At 40.4% G+C, this 24,431-nt stretch overlaps 1 long non-coding RNA gene across 1 annotated transcript in view; it reads left to right on the top strand.

Moving 5' to 3' along the window:
* Positions 1-17,693, top strand: part of LOC116502788 — a 56,827-nt gene extending 39,134 nt beyond the window's left edge. Inside the window, exons 2-3 of the long non-coding RNA XR_004254588.1 lie at positions 8,389-8,555; positions 17,216-17,693. This is a non-coding gene — a long non-coding RNA (uncharacterized LOC116502788). The remainder of the gene's footprint in view (positions 1-8,388; positions 8,556-17,215) is intronic.
* The last annotated feature ends 6,738 nt before the right edge of the window (positions 17,694-24,431 follow it).

The following is a 24,431-nucleotide window of genomic DNA, read 5'->3' as shown; positions in this document are numbered from 1 at the left end:
CTTCTTCCTTACTTCGTGGACTCAGTGCCTTGTTCCTTGCTTCGTGGACTCAGTGCTTCTTCCTTGCTTGGTGGATTCTTTGTTTGTTCCTTGCTTCGTGGACTCATTTCCCTGTTCCTTTGCTTTTGATAGACTGTGCGCAGCCAGAAGCTGCTGTGTAGGTGTGTGCGCGCTTTGCTCTAGGACTTGCCAAGAACATGGTAGCATTTGGGGGAAATTTGGAGCATTAAAGGGGAGTTTGAACTCTCGTCTGGCTGTGTGGCCTTCATGCCTTGTCCCGAGTCATCACAATCCCGGTTCCACCACAATACCGCAAAGCCCTTATCCACGGAGACATAAGTGCAAGTGCTAATCTGCGCCGTCCGAATCGCTAAAGCAAATGCGACCTTACCGCGCTGACATAAGGGCGGAGGGCAAATCCGCGCCTTCCGAAGCACTCAGCCTAACCTAACCCTAACCCTAACCCTAAACCTAACCCTAACCCTAACCCTAACCCTAAACCTAACCCTAACCCTAACCCTAACCCTAACCCTAACCCTAAACCTAACCCTAAACCTAACCCTAAACCTAACCCTAAACCTAACCCCTAAACCTAATCCTAACCCTTACCTTAATTTAAATCGGCTTTCTGCTGCCGCACTGTTTTAAAGTGCCCTTCTGTCGCCGCGGCGGTGATGACGCGCGGTGATGATGTTGCGGCTTTAGCGACGCGGTTTTATCACCGCTATTTTGACTAGCACGGTTTTGTCGTGCCACGCACAATCCCTAGGGAAGATTTCCATATATCACTTGTAGGTGCTCCAACTCAGGATCAGTCTCAATTGTGCAGCACTTCACCAGACTTAGACTTCCCAAAATAACTTTCTCCTCATTGCCATTTCTGAATGCAAACAAGGCATGAGATTATGACTTTACTTGGGTTTTAGTAAACTAAAGCAGACGGACAGCCTATAGAAGCTGAAGATTGAGAAAATGTTTGTTTCCCCCCACTATCCTATGAAAATAATCTAAAGAGAAGGATGAATATAGATATTTATCAGCCTAAATTGAGGGTGATAAATTGTCCTCAACTTATGACCACAATTGAACCCACAATTTCCATTGCTAAGCAAGGCAGTTCAGTGGATTTTGCCCCATTTTACAATCTTTGTTGCCATAGTTTTTAAGGGAATCACTGTAGTTGTTAAGTTAATAACACAGTTTTTAGTGAATCTGACTTTGCTTGACTTTGCTTGATTGCAAAAGGTGATCACATGACCCTGGGACACTGCAACCATCAAAAATACGTTCCAGTTGCCAAGTGTTCAAAGTTTAATCACGTCACCATGGGGATGCTGCAACAAACGTAAGTGCAAAAATGGTCAGAAACCACTTTTTCAATGCCTTTGTAACTTTGAACGGTCACTGAATGAGTGGTTTTAAGTTGAGGACTGCTGATCCCTTTTCAGTCTCACCTCCTTATTAGAATTCCCACCAAATTTCCTCTGCACATTTTGCAAATCCCATGGATAAAACTCAGCTAAACCAATGCCAATAAAAATGTAATGAAAAGCCTTCTTTCTTTTAGTGAGCATGATTTCCTCAACATCTAATGTGTGAGCTCCAATTCTCAATTCTGGCCATTTGGGGAATTGTAGGAAGCCCAAGTTTGAGTACTGCCCTAAAGGATATGGTTGAATACACTTATTCCAGGTACTAACAGTTGATGGAAAAGCAAAATTGGGAGACCTAGACAAGCCTCTGGTTGAGTGTCAGGAGTTAAACCAGATCCCTTTCCCCAAAATTATTTCCCTTTATGATCGCCAAAGTTAAAATAAATAAGGGAGAAAACCCTTCAAATTCTATGGAAGCAGAGACTATTTGTCAGCAAAAATAAATAGCTGATGTACAGAAAATTCTTTTTTGTTTCCTTTTTATTTGGTGGAATTGGGCTTACAGAGAAAGATAGGCTTTGAGGGACTATTTCTGGTGGAATTGATGATATATGAGATTAAATAATGTAGATTGTGATACAAAAATAAAATCAATTGCTGCTGAATTATGTATTGCACATTCGTTTCCATCTACAGCATCTCACTTTCCATTTTTTACATTTGAACTCTATTATTATTTTAAAAAAACATGCTATAGTATATTTCCTTTCCATGGTTGGAGTGTATATGGAGGAAAGGAATCTTTCAATATTAGGAATTCCATATTGTTTTAAACAATTAGAAAAACCAAAATCATCCTTATTTGAGAACATGCCCAATAAGGACAACAAACCTCTCTCCCTTCTTAACTGATATTTTGCTTTCTATAGTCTCTGATAAAGAAAGGGCTCCCTCCCCCCCATTTTCACTGTTCCACTCTGTTCTGCAAAAGATCCTCCATTTTGAGATCAAGATCATTCAAGATAAAACTCATATGTCTTTCTAAGTTAAAAAAATCCCCTGAGATTCTATAACAGTTTCATATATGAAGATTTAAATATTAATTATAATTAGGCCTGTAAAGGCAAGCATCTTTAAAACAAACACAGAAGCCTGTGATTTCTGTCTTACTGGAGTCAATAGACTGGACAACTGGAATTGCTTCCTTTTCTAATATCTTCCCTTTTCATCCCAAACTATTCCAGTATATTGCCACTAGGGCTGAAGTTAATTGAGTGTTTTGGAGTAACAATTAATTTCCCATAAGTCCGATAGTATGGAAAATAGCCATTGGAAGAAGAAGGTAATTGAGTTCGGCTTAATATTTCTTCTAAGAGAAAGTTCTCAGAATCACCAGAATCTACTGTGGAATTAGTGGATGAAAGGGTTTCAGTGAAATCAAAATTCTCAAGGCATTGCCCAGTATCTTCATTTGTTATATTGCTTTCCTGAAAGTCCTAAAAACAAAAAAATGGACAAATTGTCAAAACGGGTTTTATGTGAACTAACAACTAGTTCCTAAAATGTGTTTTAAAATTAAAATGGGGCAGTCTTTCAAAACATTTATAGAAAGAGTAGGATTATCAAACTAAAGGTGTCTAACCCATTTTGGAAGAAGTCTGCTCAACTTTTTAAAGGAATTGAAAGAATTTGGGATAGTTATAAAAATATAAAATATTGTAATCACTACCGAATTTGAAAATGAAGAATTATCTGTAAAAATAATTAGGTGCCTTAATTCCAATTCCCCAAGTGAATAGAAAATACACTTTCTGTATTGGTAATTTTCACTTTTTCTTTGAAAGAAGCAGCTGTAATACAATTTTGAAATTTTGCTGGGCCGTAATTTCTAGAATAAATTTAGTAATAAATTTAGTTGCAACACATCCGAAGATCACTACATTGGGAAAGTTAGACCACTGGATCAAATATAAATAAGTTTTGCCATTCTCGTGCAACTTACTGTATTAGTGTATTCAGCCTCAGCATTAGAAGCAGCTTCACTCCTTGTTTTTTCATCACTGTTAGCGTCAGCCTCTTCATTCTGCTCTCTGCTTTTAATTTCTTCAGAGGGATTTAGGCAGATCAAATATTCTTGATATGTTCGATAATATGGGAAATATTCAGTGTCGAGTTCTCTTTCATTTGTGGACTCTTTGTATTTTAACTTAAAAACACAGCAATTGCTTTGAACTCTATCTTCTCCCTCTGGGCTATTCTGGTTCACTTCTGAGTTTATGCAGGAAGGGCTTTCCACAAGATTGGTATCAGTTCTATAATAAGGCATGTATTCAGAACAGGCTGTTGGGTTGCCCCTGACCACCAGATCATTAAAATGTGTCAACTCAATATTGAAATCCTCAGCACCCTCTTCAGTTGACGGTGGTAGGGGTTTTGGAGTTTCTGGATGGATTAATGTTGGAGTGCTTTCATTTCTTTCCTGAAGACTGTGGATGCCATTCTAGAAGATATTGACAGATGAAGACAAAATTCTGTAAAGTACTATTTCAAAGGGTGAAGGATGATCAGTGGGATAGAAAATGAGTGTAGATATCATTTTTCCCTTAGAAGCCATTGGGAGATCTAATTTACTTTAATGATGAGTGCCTTTCTATAAATGTGGAAATGACTTGATTCACTGATATGGCTGAAGACTCCAACATTAGTTGATTAAAATGCCAACTTTCCTTCAGCTTTTATCAGGAATCACAGAATCTACAATGCTTTACTTGCAATATACTACTGGTGCAGGTATTTTTTCTCCAGTGGAATCCTAAGTATTCTATTGATTGGAAACTGAATGGTATCAAATATGATCTACAGGTAGTCCTCAACTTACAACAGTTCACTTAGTGACTATTTGAAGTTACAATGGCACTGAACAAAGTGACTTATGTCCATTTTTTACACTTATGACTGTTGCAGCAACCTCGTGGTCCCATGATTTACATTTGGTTGCTTGACAAGTGACTCACATTTAGGATTTTTGCAGTGTCTCGGGGTCACGTGATCACCGTTTGTGACCTTATGACAAGTAAACCAGGTTCAGTTAACAACCAAATGACAAATTTAACAACTGCAGTGATTCACTTAACAAATGTGGCAAGAAAAGTCGTGAAATGAGGCAAAACTCACTTAATAAACTTCTCACTTAGCCACATAAATTTTGGGCTCCATTGTGGTTGGATGTGGAGGACTAAGAGAAATTGGAATCTTTGTCTTTCCCCTCACTCATTTATTTAGAATAGCATGCAAATATCATCTATGTTCATAATGCTGAAAAAAGAGAGACAGAGAGAGATAACACAAGAGAAAGTACACTGGAAAATTAAACAGAAGAACATATAATACCTCCCACTCATTCTGAAAAAGGCTATCATCTTTTGTCTGTTGATGTGGCAGTAAGCTAATTCAATAAATATGATGCAGCATTTTGTACAAGAAAGCAATAGTCAGAATAAAAATGGTGGAGGGGTTAGATTGGCCTCAGTGACACCCCAGGTCATTCTCAACCACAGGAGATCAAGAAGTGACTTTGCACCAGTTACTCTCTTTCAACCAAACCTAACTAGTGTGGTGGTTGTGGGAAAACTTGAGAGAAGGCGATAGCAACAGCCATAGCACTTAAACTTATATACCGTTTCATAGTGCTTTTACAGCCCTCTCTAAGCAGTTTACAGAGTCAGCATATTGCCCCTAACAATCTGGGTCCTCATTTTACCCACTTTGGAAGGATGGAAGCCTGAGTCAACCTTGAATCTGGTGGGATTTCAATTGCCAAATTACAGGCAGCTGGTAGTCAGCAGAAATAGCCTGCACTCTAACCACTGCGCCATCGAGGATCATATGCTAAGTATGCCACCTTATACTCCTGAAGGAAAGGCAGAGTAAAATTCTAACAAATCAATGTTTAAAATGCCAGTAGAGAAATTTTTTAAAAAAGAAAGACCTTCTGCTTCTGAATATTGAATCCGAGAACATATCTCATACCTTTTTATTCTCAATTTTCTGCCATGGAGAAATTCCATTTTTTGTTTGTCTCTTCATTAATTTGTACCTCATTTTTTTGCTGTAGGCCTTTTCATGTATCATCACATTTGCTTCTATATTATTCTCCTTCTTCATCTTGACCAGCTTTAAGATGGACAAAATATATCAAAACAAAATAATTTATTTAGAAATCAATACAGCTCTAAAAGCCCAGACATTGGGTTTAACAATGTATTGCCAACCTCAAAGGTCTTCCATATTGGAGCCTCCAGGATATTTAACATCTTTGTATATTCATCCCAACTGAATGGGAATGTTGAAAGGATTATGTCTGTTATTCCATATGGGGTTGGAAAAGGGATTATCTCATTGTAAACTTTATATTAATTGCACAAAATTAATCCCTCGACTGAGTCCTTTGTAGAGATCCAGGAGAAGAGTTGATCCTGTAGCTGTAAGTCTTTCTTGCAACCAAACTTGTTTAACTAACAATTATTTTGGAAATTGTGAGAGAATAGGATGGGAATATTGGGCACTAAATTTAATTATCAAATTTCTAAGCTGCCCAATTGCAAAATGATCCTAAATAACTTCACAATATTAAAAAGAGAAGACAGGAACATCATTTTAGAAAAGAATACAATTGCTCCACGGGAATAGATTTTAAAATGTCACTTTTCAAGTCATCTAGTTGAGAAGGTCATAAGTGACAATATTCTGTTGATGGACTCTGCTCCCGGAGTTAAGCAAGGAATATTTAAGTGATATAAAGGTTTAACAGTAGGACTCCCTCGTGAAATAGAGAAGGAGAACAATGTGGCCAAACCAGAAGGCTTGTTAGCATCTAAAAAGTAAGTCTCTGTGTGTGTTGTTTCTCATGAAATTAAGTCCTGCTACTTCAACCAAGGAATGTTTCTGGATTCAATTCTCGATCATTACTTGCAGAGTAAAAAAATATAAAGCTGTTGTTAACTCTAAATTAATTTCATATTTCCATTTGTTGTTGCTCTTTCCTTCATTGTTCTTAACTTTCCACTGCTCAATTCAATGGAAATGGTTATTGAATGCAAAGCAGTCCGAATAGGATATTATAGATTTTCATTTTTCCATCAGTTGTGCTTAAATCTATTTATGATACCATATTGTCTTTGAACTATGGTGCTGGAGAAGACTCCTGTGAGTCCCTTGGACTGCAAGGTGATCAAACCGGTCAGTCCTAGAGGAGATCAAGCCTGACTACTCTTTAGAAGGCCAGATCCTGAAGATGAAACTCAAATACTTTGGCCACCTAATGAGAAGGAAGGACTCACTGGAGAAGAGCCTAATGAGAAGGAAGGATTCATTGGAAAGATTGATGGCAAAAGAAGAAGGGGACAACAAAGAATGAAGTGGCTGGATGGAGTTACCGAAGCAGTAGGCATGAACTTAAATGGACTCCAGAGAATGGTAGAGGACAGGAAGGCCTGGAGGAACGTTGTCCATGGGGTCACGATGGGTCGGGCATGACTTCGTAACTAACAACAACATTGTCTATTGCTCATTTATTTAAAATAGTTTTACCTATGCCTGTAAACATCGCATAACTTTTTCGCGGATACTTCCTTTGTTTAGTCCAGTTTGTAATTTTTCCCTGCCTTGCAAAAGATTTCATTATTCTGAAATCTGAATGCAGGGAAATTAGATTCTTTGGTGCCTTCCTATCCACCTCAAAATATACTTACAATGAAAGCAAGTTACAGTTTACCACAGGTCAAACATTCTCATGGATTTAACCTAGCAGATATTTAAATCAGTGTTTAATGAGCCCAGTGTTTGTAGCCATTATGTTTGCATATTAGAGAGTTTAAATGAGCTGAAGACTAAGAAATATGCATAGCTCAATCCATCCTTAAACCATTTACAAAGTTTCTATATTATTTTCTAAGTGGTAACAAAATGAATCTGATCTTCTTTTGGCTATAACAATATAATTGAAATATATCACTGTATTTGAGAGGAACATTGAAAGGATCTTGTTTTTTCACATAGGATTTGATTTAAATATTTTTACCTATACCCATTCCTAAATAACTTTATTACAATTATAAGTTTTGGAACAGTATTTCATTGAAGGCTGCTTCAATTAATCCTGCAGTAAAAATTCACACTTTTTAAAGTTTATTGTGACATAAATAAGTTAAAAAGTTATCTCAGCTCAAGGGGTTGGGAGGTTTAGAATCTAATATCTTCATTTCGTTTCTTTAGAGAACCTTAATTAGGTGTCTCAACATTTGTCCATAAATCATATGCTTTAGAGATAATCAGATAGTCTCTTTCCATGCTTACCTCCTGTTAAACCACAGACCTGTGAATAATGGAAAGATTCAGCTGTGACATCAAAAAAGCAGTTTGTATTCTTGTGTGAGGTCATAAATAAGATTCAACGGGAGTTCTAAAATGGCTGGTCTCAGTAAGTTGAAATAATGTTGATGGAGTTGACTGGTTTTATTTCTTTATAGCTTTTATGAGCAGGAGCATTTTTATAACAAGAACTTTCCAATGTTACATTTTTCTTCTTGAACTATTATTTATTACCATATTGTTCAAAATTGGAGATTTTAGACCAGGAGTGTCAAACTCATGTCGTCACAGCATCGTCCCGGGATGTATTTGATGAACTGGGTTAAATGTTTCATAGACAACTAAGGAATAGTAGGCAAGATATCATTTAAAAAAAAAGCTGTAATATTTTGCTACCATTTAGTGGTTGTCTGATTTGTGCAGTCCAGATCTTAATATTGCCCTAATAAAACACGCACCCATACACTTACTGTGTAACTATAATATGCTAAATAACCTCTTCCTATTATAACTCTTCCCTGGGATTATCCCATATTTTTCAAACTAAAAGAGGCTGTTTACTATTAATAAAGTTGCATGATAACAAACTTCCCACTCTAACCTCAGTTAGATAATTATTTCCCTCTTTTGTCTTTGCCTCCTGCAGGAAGAAACCACATATCCCCAAACCATGCCAAAACAGCTAAGCCATTATAGATGTTTGAAAACTCAAGAATGAGAAGGCCAATCTAATCTCTGGGAACCCCAGTGATAAGGGCAGCAATGAAGAAGAATCTTGACCAATTGAGTTTGGGAAGAAATCAGCAATTAATGGTAACAATCCTTGTAGTCATTTGGGGGGGGGGGGAAGAGTGTTTGGCTATCAGTTCTTATGGACCTTAAGCATGTCTCATTAGATACCATTCAAGTCTTGCTATTTCAGTGTTTCTCAACCTTGGCAACTTGAAGATGTCCGGACTTCAACTCCCAGAATTCCCCAGCCAGCGTTCGGACATCTTCAAGTTGCCAAGGTTGAGAAACTCTGTGCTATTTGCTCTGCTACCTTTAGACTCTGGTGTATGAAGTGGAGAATTCTAAGCGGCTGACCTCTAAATTTTCCTACTCCAGATCTTCTTGGAAGTTGCATTGCTAACAAAATGCTCTGCGTAATGGGGCTAGTTACATGGCAGGCTGAAATGGAAACCTTCCTGATGATATTAGCAGGTTCTATGGAAGTGGATGAATGAGGGAGAGAAGGAAATTCTTTATCATGAAAACCAAATTGGAAAAAAGACTCAAAGATATTCATTCTCAGCCTCATATTTGAAAGAAAATACTGTGAGTTGCCACTACCAAGCTGATTTTAGCATAGAGAAAAGACATAGAAAATACACCAATGTCCAATTTTCTTCTCTCCTTACAAGAACCTCAGTCTGTGTGTCTGCATTTATGCAAGTACAAAAGTATGTACTGACTTATTTGCAGTAAAGTAACAGCAGTAGGAAAAAGAGCAATGTCCGTGCACCATTATCTTCTTTGATTCCTAGAGACCCTGCTCACTACACCATTTTGTTAGGGCTATTGTATCTGCATGAATCTATATGACCACTAGCTGGCAGGAAAGAATTTGAATGTTTTAAACTCTTTACTGCCATCTATTGGTTGACGAAGGGTGGCTAAGATGCTGAGCTTGTCGATCAGAAAGGTTGGCAGTTTGGCGGTTTGAATCCCTAGCACCGCATAACAGAGTGAGCTCCCGTCATTTGTCCCAGCTTCTACCAACCTAGCAGTTTGAAAGCATGTAAAAATGCAAGTAAAAAAATAGGGACCACATTTGGTGGAAAGGTAACAGTGTTCTATCTGCCTTCAGCATTTAGTCATGCTGGCCACATGACCATGAGACGTCTTCAGACACGCTGGCTCTTCAGCTTTGAAACGAAGATGAGCACTGCCCCCTAGAGTCGGGAACGACTAGCACATATGGGGAACCTTTACCTTTTACCTTTATTGGTTGACAGCAGGAGTGGATTGCTGCCGGCATTACTGCTGGTTCGGTGCGCGCAAAAGTTTTGTCAAGGAAGCATATCAATAGTAGTCTAAGGGAGCAGTCCTCTGAAATTCTTCAAGCACCTTCTTGTTCCTTTCAAAACAAGTTGTCATTAAGTCTCTAAATCCAGGTGTTTTTCTTCAGGATAGATATATGGGAGTAATCTCTTTCTATCCAGCTGTGACAGCTTTTCTGGCTTAAAACATTTGTTTAAAACAAAGGTTTTTCTTATTATCTTGCTTTAAAAAATATATGGATGTAGGCTTGTAATTTATAGAACCCATGACGTGTGTTTTGCTTTATGAGTTCTTACATAAATCTTTTTTGAACAGATATTTTTCTTCTATATGAAGTCCATCATTTAAACCACTCGCAACATATAGAAATATAGGGGGGAAATGTCATAGTGTCTGTCACAAAGTCGTTTTAAGCAAGGATACATTGTGCTCATTCCAAAAAGCATACATTGTAAATGAAGCATAATTTGAGAAGCAGGTCAGATCCTACACAGGGAATGGCATGCAGTAACATTCATATGTACTAGAATCTCAGAGAAGGACAATTTATACCTCCATTTCTTCCTCCTCATAAGCTTCCTTTCTTGATCATAACTATGACACTAGTTGCTTTTTAGTCATTTTTTTTTTAGTCATTTTATTAAGATTTATAGGCCGCCCTTTTCCCTGAGGGGACTCAGGGCGGCTTACAATCACAGGGAAGGGGGTGCAATATCAAAAGACAAACAAAATGTGAACAAAAGAAAAATAATAAAACACAACTTTCATTCAACAGTCAACACTCGGGCGGGTAAATTGGGAACCTATCCCCAGGCCTGATGGGAGAGCCAGGTCTTGAGGGCTGTGTGGAAGGTCTGGATGGTGGTGAGGGTGCGGATCTCGACGGGGAGGTCGTTCCACAGGGTCGGAGCTGCAACAGAAAAGGCTCTCCTCCGTGTGGTCGCCAGTCGACATTGACTGGCGGATGGGATTCGGAGGAGGCCCAGTCTGTGCGATCTAATCGGTCGGAGGGAGGTAATCGGCAGAAGGCGGTCTCTCAAGTACCCAGATCCACTACCATGGAGTGCTTTAAAGGTGGTCATCAGTACCCTGAAGCGCACCCGGAGACCGACAGGTAGCCAGTGCAGCTCGCGGAGGATGGGTGTAACGTGGGCGAACCACGGTGCGCCCACTATCACTCGCGCGGCTGCATTCTGGACTAACTGCAGTCGCCGGATGCACTTCAAGGGCAACCCCATGTAGAGCCCATTGCAGTATTCCAGCCTAGAGATCACAAGGGCTCGAGTGACTGTTGCGAGAGCCTCCCGGTTTAGGTAGGGCCGCATCTGACGGACCAGGCGAACCTGGGCAAATGCCCCCCTGGTCACAGCTGACAACTGGTGGTCAAAAGTCAGCTGTGGATCCAGGAGGACTCCTAAGTTGCAGACCCTATCTGAGGGGTATAAAATTTGACCCCCCAGCCTAAGTGTTGGAACATTAGCCAAATTGTTGGGAGGGAAACACAACAGCCACTCGGTCTTGTCCGGGTTGAGTACCAGTTTGTTAGCACTCATCCAGTTCTTAACGGCCTCAAGACCCTGGTTCATCACGTCCACCGCTTCATTGAGTTGGCATGGGGCGGACAGATACAGTTGCGTATCGTCCGCATATTGGTGGTATTTTATCCCGTGCCTCTGAATGATCTCGCCCAGCGGTTTCATGTATATGTTAAATAGTAGGGGGGATAAGACCGAACCCTGCGGCACCCCGCATGTTAGAGGCCTCAGGGACGATCTCTGCCCCCCGACCAACACCGACTGCGACCTGTCCGAGAGGTAGGAGGAGAACCACTGCAAAACAGTGCCTCCCACCCCCACCTCCCACAGTCGTCGCAGAAGGATACCATGGTCGATGGTATCGAAAGCCGCTGAGAGGTCAAGGAGAACCAGGATGGACGCATAGCCTCCATCTCTGGCCCTCCAGAGATCATCGGTCAATGCGACCAAAGCGGTTTCTGTGCTGTAACCAGGTCTGAAGCCGGACTGGAAGGGGTCAAGATAACTAGCTTCCTCCAAGGCCCGTTGAAGCTGGAAGGCCACCACCTTCTCCACAACCTTCCCAATAAAGGGGAGGTGGGAGACAGGACGAAAGTTGTTTAAAATGGCTGGATCCAAGGATGGTTTCTTCAGGAGGGGTCTCACCACCGCCGTTTTGAGTACGGTGGGGAAGTGCCCCTCCCGAAGGGAGGCGGTCACGACCGCCTGGATCCAGCCATGTGTCACCTCCCTGCTGTTGGCAACCAGCCAGGAGGGACACAGGTCCAGAATGCAGGTGGAGGCACTTACAGCTCGAATGGCCTTGTCCACATCCCCAGAGGCAACATCCTGGAACTCAACCCAGAGATGATTTGCCAAGTAATCCTCCTGTGTCTCGGCTGGATCTACTGCGGTGGAGTCCAAGTCCGACCGAAACCGAGCTACTTTGTCCACCAAGAACTGAGCATAGTCCTCAGCCCTACCCTGCAAGGGGTCTCCCGCATCCCTCCTATTAAGGAGGGAGCGGGTTATCCTAAACAGGGCGGCTGGGCGTGACTCGGCGGACGCTACCAAGGTGGAGATGTGTGATCTTTTGGCAGCTCTTAATGCCCGGACGTAGTCCTTGGTGCAGGTAGTCAGAAGTGCTCGGTTCGCCTCGGACTTATCGGACCTCCACAGGTGCTCTAGGCATCTCCTCCGGCGTTTCTTCTCCCGGAGCTCCTCGGTGAACCAAGGAGGTCTCCGGGATCCACTGACCCAGAGGGGCCGTAGTGGCGCAATCCGATCAAGAGACTCCGACGCCGCCGAATACCAGGCGGCAACCAGAGTCTCTGCCGAACTGTGGGCGAGAGTATCAGGAATAACCCCAAGCTCCGTCTGGAACCTCAACGGGTCCATAAGTCACCTGGGGCGGAACCACCTGGTCGGTTCCTCCTCCCTACGGTGGGGGTTTGGCCTCCGGAAGTCAAGCCTCAGTCTTGCTAACAAGACTGACATTGTGAATATCTTGACATTTTACTTAACTTATATCAGATTATATATTTTGATATCTATCTATCTATCTATCTATCTATCTATCTATCTATCTATCTATCCATCCATCCATCCATCCATCCATCCATCCATCCATCCATATATATATATTACCTAACTCAGGCATGTCAAACTGGCAGCCTGTGGGCCAGGCAGGCCATGCTCACCCCAGCTCCACGAATGGGGAAAACATCGCAAAAGTCACATGACAGCAACATGACGTAGCGAGTTTGACACCCATGACCTAACTGGTATCAGGATGAATAGGGGGGGAATTCTAACTCTACAAAATGATATGAACAGTTTGCTTAAAAAACAGATTCAAACAACTGCAATTACAATTTACACACACACATACACACATACATACACACACCATTCTATCCCTTTTTAAAGTGAGCCTATGTGCTATGAAAACTACAGAAAAGGAGTGAGGTATTATAAACCATAGAAATAAAGGTATTCAATAGAAAAAGAGACATACCTATATTTAATTTACACCCATTCATCTCTGTCTCATTATCCTCATTATCTCTCCTTCCACAGTATATTGGTGGAACAATTGTCCTTTGTTCTTTAAACTTCTTATCTCTCTCTTCTGTAGGGCCTTACCACCTCCATTCCCACCCTCAAAAGTTCCTTGTCCTTTTCATTTTCCAGACCCCTTCCTTCTTCAGATATTATGAAGGCCCAGAGTTGCTGGGTGGATGGATGCCATATAAATGCAACAAATGAATAAATATGATTTGCAATTCAGTCTCTATTCACTCTTTCTGTGTGATTAAACTGCCTCTAGTTTCTGCTTTTATATCATTGACAAACTCCATTCAAATATCTTATCAAAGAGAGTCAGTAATGACTTCAGCTGCTAGAAGTCAGTTCTGACTCAAAAGCATGCTAATTTGGATTTCCAGTCTAGCCTGGAAATCATATCCTGGTCCAGAGACAACCCTGGTCTCATATCTAAGTACTAAATATTGAGTTGTAAAGTTTGGGGATCATCCAAAGTTGGGTGGGTGCTATAAACTCTTCAGGCATTGAGAGAATAATATCCTTCAGAAAGAGAGAGTTAAGAAACGGAACAAGTCAGTACATACTACCTACTTAAATGTTTTTTAAAAGGCAGGGAAAGGCTGGATTACAGTTGTGGTTGAAGAACTTCATTAGAGGAATTATGGCAGATCTATTTATTTGTCAACCACGCTCAAGTATAACTATAAGAATATTGCATGCACAAAGCCAGCAACCAAGTACTTCGGAAAAAATCAGCTGGCTCTATTGTAATCTTTACCTATTCATCTAGTAACATATTCTATGCTGTCATGCCAGCACAGAAGAGAAAAAGGACACATGCTTTTGTATTTTCAAAAGCGAGAGAGGAAAGTTACCCATTATTTTTGTCTTTGCTGGTGGAACCTGACATGAAAAAAACCTACCAATGACTAATCTGTTCAATCTACAAGCTCTGGTGGCTCAGTGGCTAAGATGCTGAGCTTGTCAATTGGAAAGGTTGGCAGTTCGGCGGTTCAAATCCCTAGCACCGTGTAACAGAGTGAGCTCACATTACTTGTCCCAGTTTCTGCCAACCTAGCAGAAGAGCCGAGGTGGCGCAGTGGTTAGGGTGCAGTACTGCAGGCCACTTCAGCTGACTGTTATCTGCAGTTCAGTGGTTCTAATCTCACTGGCTCAAGATTGACTCAGCCTTGAGGTGGGTGAAATGAGGACCCAGACTGTGGGGGCGATATGCTGACTCTGTAAACCGCTTAGAGAGGGCTGAAAGCCCTATGAAGCGGTATATAAGTCTAACTGCTATTGCTATTGTTCGAAAGCATGTAAAAATGCAAGTAGAAAAATAGGAACCACCTGTGGTGAGAAGGTAACAGCGTTCCGTGCTCCTTCATCATGCCGGCCACATGATCACGGAGATGTGACCCCTGACCATGGACAGTGCTCTTCGGCTTTGAAATGGAGATGAGCACCGCCCCCTAGAGTCAGGAACAACTACCACATATTTGCAAGGAGAACCTTTACCTTTATACATGTTATAAATATGTATCCCATCTTTCTAATGATGGCTATGAAAAACCTTTGAACAAGTTGCTTTGGAATATGCAGGAATATGAATAAAGCATCTCTTTCTGAATTTTTAAAGTAGCCCAGGTCTGTGAGGAAATGACCCCATGGTTTTTCCTAATAAATCGGACACACTGTTTTATGTTTCAAAACATATTTCTGTAGTCTTTTTTCTAAAGAACTACTCAGAGCAACTTGAATCTGATTTTGATGTACAGACCTCATACATAGAGTATACATATACTTTGGGTATATTTTTGAAATCTTTTATGCCATTTTGCCATAAAAGTATTATCATTTGATAGATATTGGGAAACCCTTTCCTTACTATACATCAAAGTAGCTTTAGCTTCTACCATATTTAGGAAGGCTTTATCCATAACCCATTCAAATACTTCCAATTGAATTAGTCTCTAAAATATAGTAATTCATTGTATCTTTAAATATTACATTTATAGGCAAAATATTCCCAGAAATGGTGCCTAAATCCTACTGTCATGTTTGACTTTTTCCATGCTGCAATAAATTCTCATAATGTTTTCCATGTTAAATCATGCTATTTATTTAAATGCATGCACTTTAACAAAGAATGCCATTTTTATCTATACAACAGTCTTTTTTTTAAAAAAAAAGAAACTGAACTCTGTCTGATTATCATTATGTTTTTCAGCATCAAATTTAATTTCCATAAAGAAAGCTGAGGCACAAAGTTGTTGCCACAGCATGTTATGGTTCTCAACGAGAATTAAGGGAGGCATTCTAGACTGTTATGGAAATGGTTTCCTGGAACACCATTTGCTGAATACCAGATGTTTTAAGGGGAAAAAAACATTTATTGTTTAGATCACATCCACTATCCATCAGCTGTCTACCTGTTTGTCTTGTAAAACTAAACGTTCAAAGCAAAACTCTGAATACTAATCCAGGACCTCTGGTATTATCAGTGTAGCCACTATACGTTTGTTCAGTAACAGCCTATATTATAGTGAATTATTTATTTAAAAAAAAATAGAAGATGAGAACTTTCCAAGAGTCAAACATTGAAAAGACTCTACTGTAAGCATAATGTCCGGAATGAGGATGACTTTTTAACATTGACAAAGTTTTCAAATAGTAGTTTTCAAATAGCCACATTTTAAATAATATTCATTCATCTTAAAAAGTGTTACTGGGTATATATTATAATTTTGCATCTTAATTTATTTTTACGAGCAAACATAAGGAGAGATGCTTGTTATGCTTTCAGAAATTAAAATGAGTAGTATTACATATCTCTCATCTCAACTTTAGAGAATGAAGGGGCCACAAGGAGAGCCATTCAGGCAGAAATATGGCTTGAGACAATCCTAGCCTATTTTATGTCTAGTGTAAGGTAGTTCCACAATCCAATCAAATTGCTTTTCTACAGAAATCAGCAGTATAAATCCTCCAATGCATCGCTAAATTCTTAGGTTTCTCTATATGCAAATCAATATTTATACAATAATTATATATAGTCTTAATTTGAAAACAGTATATTAAATAAACCCCTACTTAACCTGAATCTCTGTTCCCCACATTCAACTAATTCAGTTACTGTAGCCAAATTAACAAATCATATACTGACACAAGTATATTATTGAATATTATCAAATGACTGGACAGACCACAAATACAGTTCCAAAATCTTATGCTCCTTAAAGACATAATATGATAATTTGACTGTATTGTTGTATTATCTAAATGATGGTGGTGTGAGTAAAAATAGGAGTTACTCCAGTTTCAGCAACATACAATGGTAATAAATAAATTGATTGACAAATCTTTCTCAGTTTAAGAACTGATTTGGCCCCCAAATATTGAACACTAAACACAGAATTTACACTGGAAACTATTTTCTTCTATATAATTAGGATGTTACATTAAAAGTTGACAAGGGGTTGCAAGAGAAATTATTGGACTTGCATTCAGGTATGAGGCTAATAGAGGGAAGACTCCCACCACCACCACCAAATATCAGATGCATCAACTCATTTCTTCTTCTAGTTCACCATTTTATGTTATGATGCTTCCAAACAGGTGCTTTTGAGCTGCTCATGCATTTGTTTAAGAGGAGATTGTTCCCAGAAGATAGTATTTAAGGCATGTGGCAGAAAATTTGTGTTAAATTTTCCCTGTATTATTTTCTATACCAGATTACTTGTGTTTAATCTGTTAGGGTTTTCCTGGTAAGTTTGTACACATGATTATTACTGTAAACAATTTAGAAGGCTAATATCCAAGGGAACAGCAAACACAGGGTTCTTACACACTGTTACAAATTCTTCTCAGTTTGTTATGCTTGAATGAACGCAAAAAACAGTCTACGAAAGGAAGCTGAAAATGCATCAAATGATCTTTCATCTTGAACGTTCTACTAGACCAGTTGTATCCCAGAAGAAGAAACAGTTATGGTTGCCCTGGCAGATGACCTCTTGCAGAAAAAGACAAGGAGTGTGCTTCTGTCAATCCTGCTTGATCTTTTAATAGCTGTGAATTCTGGAAACAGCTACAAGCTGAGTAACAGATCCACAGTAAGCAAAGGGAATATAAATAAACTGGGGGGGGAGGGAAGGAAAGAAGGTCGCTTCAGGTTTGAAAAACAGCTATAGTATTGCCATATGATCTCACAAATCTAGAGCAGACTCTGAAATGGCAAAGTTGTGTAAATACTCACTGTATATCTCAAAAGCAGATGCTACTACAGGTAGTCCTCAGTTCATTTACAACAGTTCATTTAGTGACTGTTCAAAGTTACAACACACTGAAAAAAGTGACTGATGACCATTGCAGCATCCCCGTGGCCACATGATTGACATTTGGATGCTTGACAACTAACACACATTTATGATGGTTGCAGAGTTCCAGGATCATATGATCATCTTTTGCCACCTTCTGACAAGCGAGGTCAGTGGGAAAACCAGATTCAATTAACAACACTCTTACTAATTTAAGAACTGCAGTGATTCACTTAACAAATGTGGTGCAAAAAGTTGTAAAATGGGACAAAACTCACTTTAAAAAATTCTCACTTACCAACATAAATGTTGGGCTCGATTGTGGTTGTAATTTGAGGACTACCTGTACTAGGGAAAAAGCAAACATGCCAAGACTTAATGGAAGGCAAAAGAAAACTGCAAGAGCAAAGATTGTTGGTCATAGAGCACGGGTGTCAAACTCACGATGTCACACCGTCATGTGATGTATTGCGACATTTTCCCCTTCGTGGAGCTGGAGTGGGCCTGGCCTGTGCGTGATGTATCCAGCCTATGGGCCGCCAGTTTGACATCCCTGTCATAGAGGATGAATGCTATTATTCACACGTACAGAGTGATAATGCTTTAAACAGTGTTTGTTGGCTTTGCATTTCCCAGGACTTCTTTGTCTCCCAGGTCCCTCATTCAACCCAGCCTCTGATCTATGCCTGGGATTCTTTTCCATCTGTAAGGTCGGCCCAAAGAAAAAGAAGGTCCCTATTAATGGCTGTGCTGTCTTCTACCCTGTATATCATGTTTCTTGTAATGATTGTCATTCAGATCGTACTCCAAACAAAACTTTATGAAAGTAGGCGAAGATCAGTGATAAAGCGCAAGCAGAGTCCCGATGACTTGAGGAAAATACATGTCTTATTGCTGTCAAGGAGATGCATCCATACAAGCTGTTTCATGTGTGTGTTCCTGGCCTCACATAGCTAAGGGTAAGGGCCAGGTGATAGTTGAGATAGAAAAAAAACATGTAAAAAACATGTTACTTACCCACTCCTTACCCACTCCCAAAAAGGCATGTCCAAAATCAGAAGAGATTTATATACTCCCTTGTAAGATTTAGAAGACATGTTCCCTGCATTATCTGATTATAATATATTGCAGGCATTCAAATGACATGGAACGCAAGATATATGAAGAACAGTTGCAGGAACTGGATATGTTTAGTTTAATGAAAAGAAGGACTAGGGGAGACATGATAGCAGTGTTCCAATATGTCAGGGGTTGCCACAAAGAAGAGGGAGCCAAACTATTCTCCAAGGCACTTAGGATAGAACAAGAAGCAATGGGTGGAAACTAATCAAGGAGAGAAGCAACTTAGAACTGAGGAGAAATTTCCTGACAGTTAGAACACTCAATCAGTGGAACAGCTTGCCTCCAGAAGTTGTAAATGCCCCAACACTGGAAGTCTTTAAGAAAATGTTGGATAGCCATTTGTCTGAAACGGTATAGGGTTTCCTGCCTAGGCAGGGGGTTGGACTAGAAGACCTCCAAGGTCCCTTCCAACTCTGCTATTGTATTGTATTGTATTGTATTGTATTGTATTGTATTGTATTGTATAGTATAGTATAGTATAGTATAGTATAGTATAGTATAGTATAGTATAGTATATATGGATTGTTATCTTTTTTTATTAACGGTATTGGAAATAAAACTGATGGGAACCATAAAATTACTTCTACAACTGGGTACAGTCTACCTAATAGGAATTATAGCAATAGTAAAGCAGCAAAGGCAGATGCCGTAGGGGCCTGGCTCCCCTTGCCTCATTTCTTGCCACACAATGAATCTGTTTGCATAGGTCTCTAATAGTGTGCTGCCCCGCTCCCTCACACACACATATGCAACTGTGGTTGGTGAGTTTATTAATATTCCGCAACAATTCCCTTCATCAAAAAACCCAGAACTGTCCCAAACAAGTGCAGCCATGAGCAGACCAATGTTAGTCCACAGAGCAATGCCCCAAAAGTCCACAAAGCACTTGAAAGTTTCTCAAACAAAATAAACCCACCAGGCAAACTTAAATCCACAGCACAAGAGAGCTCACTAGTCAAGAGAAGTCCAGAGTTTCCAAGGCATGATTCAAGTCAAGGCGCGGTATCAATCCAAAGTGAGTCAGGAATCACAACGACCAGAAAATACACAGCTAGGAAACAAACGTTGTTCCCAGCAATGCCTCCCTCTGTCTGCTGTGCTAAATAGCAGCTTCTGGTGGTGTCACTGAAGAAGGGCGAGGCTTTCTCCTCTCAAGTAGTCTGGTTGACCTTCTCTACTCCTGCCTTTTCTCAGCCCTGTGTGTTCTTGTATCAATGCAGAAGGCAGCTCCTCCTCCTTCTCACTGATGGCTGCAACTACTCAGCTGGAGCCAGTCCTTCCAGATGGCTGCTGCTCCGAATCATCAATTAACTCAGTTCCTGATCTGCCAAGAACTGGTTTAGCTTCCCCTGAGCTGAAATCTAGAGAGGTATCTGTTGAATTCTCTGGGGGAGTTGGGTCATCACACATAGGGTCTCTAGCAGAGGAGTAGAGCAGAAAGGGAAGAGTGAGTGAAAGAGTTGCTGTCACAATCACTGCTGCTATATCACCCCACCTCTGCTATCTATTTGCTAGTGACTCGGTCAACAGGAGCTGCATTGCTCTCCACAGACTCATCTTTTTTCTTATACAAGTAGAAGTCAACTCACAACAGTTTATCTAGTGACCATTCGAAGTTACAGCAGCACTGAAAAAAGTGACTTACGACCGTTTTTCACACTTAGGACTATTGCAGCGTCTCCATGATCAAAATTCAGATGCTTCACAACTGTGATGTATTTATGACGGTTGCAGTCATGGGATCACCGTTTGTAACCTTCCGACAAGCAAAGTCAATGGGGAAGCCAGATTCACTTAACAACCATGTTACTAATTTAACAACCACAATGATTCACTTAACAACTCTGGCAAGAAAGATCATAAAATGGGGCAAAACCCGCTTAACCAATGTCTCACTTAGCAACAAAAATGTTGGGCACAACTGTGGTCATAAATAAAGGGCTTCCTGTAATTATATCACCTGAAATGGGGCAAGGCAGACAAATCCATAGGGTGAAGGCAGAACACTTGGACATCCCGGTGGCTTCTCCAGCATTCACCATTGGCCACTGTCATCTTTGCTCCCAAGCCTCTAAGGCGATGGTGTGGGTAGGAAATAAACACAAGGCAACCTTCTTTTTGCTTTCTCATCAATGAGGATCCCATTTTACCTTAAGTTCCAGAGTGTTTTTCTTACAGGGTGAAGATTCAACCATTCCCATCTAGAAAGAATGAAATATTTCCAATATAGGTAGGTATGAAGAAGGGTGCTGCCATTCCCATCAGTACCCCAGGGAATCCAACTTTACAGCATGTCTATGGAGATTCTCAGTCTTCCAGGTTATGGTTATCCCAAAGGTGCTTTTTCGAGAGACAACTGGACTTTCTGGTTTTTCTTTGAAGATGTTTTACGTCTCGCCCAAGAAGCTGAAGAAGGTTCTTGGATAAGAAGTGAAACGTCTTCAAAGAAAAAGTCCAGTTGCCTCTTGAAAAAGCACCTTTGGGACAACTTTACGGTATTTCTGGTTTTCCATTTTCTCCCAATTGTCACAGAGTTTTTCTTTCTTCCTTGACATTTTCTAAGTAGGGTAGGCAGACACAGTGTGTGTGAATAATCTGAATTTGATTAAAAATGAAAAAGAAATTGACATTTATTGCTTTAGGGGTGAAGAGAGATCATTTTCCACAGATAAATTCCATTCGTTTCTTTATACTCTATTAAAATATTGTTCCATAAGTAAATGGTTTATCTTCCCCCCTCTCCAGTGAGCATAACTTAATCTTTCTTATCCAGATGTTCACACGCATTGTAGAAAAGATCTTTGGACAGAATTAGTGGTGCCTTGCCAGTATTAGACCAGGGAGAACCTTACTTGAATTCAACAGCTATGAAATTGTGTTTGATCACTTAACTTTGGTAGGGCAACAGAGGACAAGATTGAAAAATGTCTCATAAGGTTATAGCATGGATCTAACAGAATAAACATACTTGCCAGAATCAGAATGCTTTCTGTTCACTTTGTCTCTTTGCCATCATAGCTACATCAAAGACTAGATCAAATGCAAAGCAGGGGCAGACAGGCAGACCTAAGGATAAGTGGTTTGTTTGATTATATCCACTGCTCCTTAAAAAATTGCCTATTATTTCAGTTTCGTGTTAAAAAAAATTGAACAATTTCTACTTGCAAAAAGACGTTTCCATTAACTGTTTTCAAAGCATTCATACCCCTAATGGTGCCTTCTTCCTTGGCATACACACACACAACCTTCCTTTTCTACACTTGTCGGGGGGGAACTCAGCTTTCTGCAGCAGCAGCACGTCCGTAAGCCAGAGGTGGCTTGCCTGACAAATAGCTACTGTTGCAGAGTTCATTCAGAGAGGGGAAATTCAGGGGCTGGAGAAAGACTGGTTGAGGGAGGTCTATGGAGATTCTCAACCATCCAGGTTATGGTTGTCCCAAAGGTGCTTTTCAAAAGACAACTGGACTTTCTTGGGTTTTTCCCCTTGAAAGCGTTTCGCTTCTCATCCAAGAAGCTTCTTGGATGGGAAGCAAAATGTTGTCAAGGAAAAAAAGAACCAAGAAAGTCCCATTGCTTTTTGAAAAGCACCCTTGAGACTAATGGAGGGAGGGAGGGAGGGAGGGAGGGAGGGAGAAAAGAGCAGTCAAAAAAATGACTCCAGACTGAAGAGGCAAAGGGCAGTTTAAGATTAAGACTCAGCGGGCAGAATGACCCAATAGCCTCTAGAGCAGTGGTTCTCAACCTGTGGGTCGGGACCCCTTTGGGGGTTGAACGACCCTTTCACAGGGGTCGCCTAAACCATCAGAAAACACATATTTGTAATGGTCTTAGGAACCGAGACACCAATTTGATGGTTGGGGATCACCACAACATGAGGAACTGTATTAAAGGGTCACGACATTGGGAAGGTTTAGAACCACTGCTCTAGAGCAATGTTTCTCAATCTTGGTGACTTTAAGTCCTGTGGACTTCAACTCCCAGAATTCCCCATGCTGGCTGGAGGATTCTGGGAGTTGAAGTCAACGGGACTTAAAGTTGCCAAGGTTGAGAAACACTGCTCTAGAGAAACCCTTCCCTTTTGTGTGTTGTCTTCCGCCCCATGCTGTGCTGTTGCCTGCAGGTTAACCAGGGATAAAAAACATTATCCTCCCTGAAGTGTGCTGATGAATTATATGGCTGGTAAGCAGGAATATCAATGATTTGCTTTCCTGGATCCAGGCTTCCAAGAAAATCCCACTGAGGATTCCACATGCAGAAGAAGTGGGTGGAGGAAAGAGAGTGGATGGGACTTTGTGTACAGTCACTGCCTGGTGGCAGATCTAGATTAGAGATTGTGGCATCTCTTGTTTTAGAGGCTGCTGTTGTTCTTGTTAAGCAACCCCTTCTTTCCCCAGTCAAAAAGGTTCACATGTAAGCAGTGGGAAGGGAAGAGGTTGGTTGAGGAGGAAACTCAGTACACAAACACACACACACACACACACACACACAAACCTTCTCCCCCTCTTCCATCATGGGCACACGCACGTTCTCTCTCTCTCTCTCTCTCTCTCTCTCTCTCTCACACACACACACACACACACACACACACACACACCACAAAAGCAATGAATGGGGAAGGGAAAAGGCAGTAGAGCATCAAGGTTTGGGGAAAGAGGGCAAAGCAATGGGAGTAATTTCTGCAACATTGTGAGCCAAATTTTATTTTATTTCACCACTTGGCAGATGTTTTGGTTTGAGTGGGTGGTAAATATGAACAAGGGAAAAGAAAAAAGTAAAACCCCAAAATAAAAATAAATGTGGTAGACATTATTCGTACTTCACCTCACACCCTTCATTCTTGCCTACAATTTGTCGGCCAGGCTTAATTTGCAAACACAAGTTTAATGGTTTCTCAAAACAGTGAAAGGCTCATTTTCAAAAACTACTCAACTGAGTACCAGGCGCAGAGCCCACCTTGATGAGTCATCTGCCAGTTGGGCAATTGGCTTAAACCCTCCACCCAAGCATTCACCTGTACTCTGTCAACCCCTAACCCACCCTACCCACTCCCCCACCTAATACACACACCTGTACATCAAGAGAATGCTCAATAGTTTTCCTATGTAGGATCAACAGGGCAATAAAGCTGAGGAATCTGCCATTCATTGCCTTTGAATTATTATAGAAGCATTTTGTGGAACCTCTTTGGAGTATCATTGACTATTTTTTTTTTTTGAAATCCCAATCCTATAAAAACATAGTTGAATAACTTTTGGCTTTCGTACCACAGATTTTTTTTTTAAGTGAAGGCCTTCATTTTACATTAGTTTAACATTTTTAGATGTTAATGGATACCAATGGGAACAGCTTCTAACAAAACAAGGTAGCACTTGTATAAACCACCAATGTTTACATGCCCTGTGTGCAATAACAAAACCTGTAGCATTTCTTGGTTTATTCATAATGGAGTCTGCATTACGGTCCTTTAAAGAACTGGCTAACTCCAGAAATATTTTGTTACATTGTTATGTTTTCTCTCATTGCAGCAGGAAACTGATTACAATATGTAGAAGCTTATAAAAACTTTTGTAGAGGTTTCTGTTGAGAAAGTATGAAGTTGAACTCTTCAGTTATACAGGTATATGAATCAATATGTAAATGTATATGTA

The sequence above is a fragment of the Thamnophis elegans genome, chromosome 2 (assembly GCF_009769535.1).
Source record: "Thamnophis elegans isolate rThaEle1 chromosome 2, rThaEle1.pri, whole genome shotgun sequence".
NCBI classification, from domain to species: Eukaryota; Metazoa; Chordata; class Lepidosauria; order Squamata; family Colubridae; genus Thamnophis; species Thamnophis elegans.
The sequence above is the reverse complement of the archived record's forward strand: the minus strand, read 5'-3'. Positions and strand labels throughout refer to the sequence as shown.